The following is a 1,660-nucleotide window of genomic DNA, read 5'->3' as shown; positions in this document are numbered from 1 at the left end:
CGATGTTTCTCTCTCTCTCTCTTCCTCTCTCTCCCTCCTGCTCTATCTGAACAAAAAATGGAAAAATGTCCTCGGGTGAGGATAAAAAAAAAAAAGAGTATTTTCATATATTGGCTATTAAAATAATACTGCAAAGACCATAGGGATGCAGCTATCTTTTCAAGTTAGTGTGGCTAAATAACCAGAAGAGGAATTGCTGCATCATATGGTAGTTCATTTCTAATTGTTTGAGGAATGTCCATACTGTTTTCCATAGTGGCTGCACCAATTTACATTCCCACCAAGAGTGCATAGGGGTTGCTTTTTCTCCACATTCTTGTCAGCACTTGTTAACGTCTTATCTTTTTGATAATAGTCATTCTAACAGGTGGAGATGATATTGCATTACAGTTTTGATTTTCATTTTCCTGATGCTAAGTGATATTGAGCATCTTTTCGTGTACTGTTGGCCAATCTATTTGTCTTCTTTGGAAAAAAAATGTCTATTCACATTTTCTGCCCATCTTTTAATCAGATTGTTTGCTTTTTTGCTATTGAGTTGTGTGGATTCTTTATAGATTTTGAATATTAACCCCTTATCTGACATATGATTTGCAAATATTTTCTCTCATTCAGTAGGTTACATTTTCATTTTGCTGATGATTTCATTTGCTGAGCAGAAGCATTTAGTCATTGGATTCACTTTTAATAGTTCCTATATTTTTCCTAAGATTTTAATATAATTTTTTTTAAATCTTGAATACCTCATTCAAACTAGATTTACTATTTCTTCTATCATATCAACAGTCATCTTAAATCACCATATTTTTAATTATTCCACTGGCCCTATAGAACAGAAAGTGACTAAAATTGCCTTTCTAGTTGTTTCTCCCAATGAGGCATAAGTCTCAAAGTTCCTAGCCTTCCAGAATTAAACAAGTTTTCAGTACTCAACTGTACATACCTTTGCTGCAAAGTTAGCTCCCTTCAGTACTTTTTAAAAATGGGGTCCAATTTCTGCTTGGCCTTTTGGCTAAGATCAAGTGTAGTATCTGTTCTTATCAGTTTAAAAATTGAGTCCAAAATGAAACAATGGTAGCTAAGTGGTTTTGATAGACCCACCAAAAATCATAAACATTTAATGACTTTCTGTTGAAGATAATTCCATCAATGCATTGTTTTCAAATATCTTTGAAATACCCAGTGATGCCTCCAATAGAATCTCTGATGAGATATAAAAACCGCTGGCACAGAGGATAATTAAGTTTTACTGCTACAATGAGCATTATCTAATGTTCTTTAGAGGTTTTATGAAACCAGGGAATCATCCATTTCCAACTGTGTTTATTCCTGAAAATGTGGGCCTTGATGTTAGAGAGAAACCATGATTACAGAGAAGGCCTCCAGTCAAGATGATCTCACCCACAGGGAAGGAAAAGCAACAACTCCCCTGTACACACAGAGAATTAAAAGGCAAGTAAGAAGCCAAAAATATAATGGTTTTAGGAAAATGTTAAAATAATTTACTCATCCAGTGATGAAGATATTACAACAAAGACTTAATCAGCTTAATTGAACAGACAAAATTAGATGTTCATTTTTATTAACCTAATTATTTTCATTTCAAAACTGTAAATGGCCTTGAGGGGGGAATCCTAGAGCACCCACATTTTTAAGTGAA

The 1,660-nt window shown here is 34.0% G+C and overlaps 1 pseudogene; it reads left to right on the top strand.

Moving 5' to 3' along the window:
- The first annotated feature begins 992 nt into the window (after nucleotides 1–992).
- LOC118619507 lies at nucleotides 993–1,193 on the top strand (annotated as a pseudogene).
- The last annotated feature ends 467 nt before the right edge of the window (nucleotides 1,194–1,660 follow it).

Source organism: Molossus molossus, unplaced genomic scaffold (genome assembly GCF_014108415.1).
Source record: "Molossus molossus isolate mMolMol1 unplaced genomic scaffold, mMolMol1.p scaffold_m16_p_6, whole genome shotgun sequence".
Taxonomy (NCBI): domain Eukaryota; kingdom Metazoa; phylum Chordata; class Mammalia; order Chiroptera; family Molossidae; genus Molossus; species Molossus molossus.
Note: the sequence above shows the minus strand (reverse complement) of the source record. Positions and strands in the feature narration are given on the sequence as shown.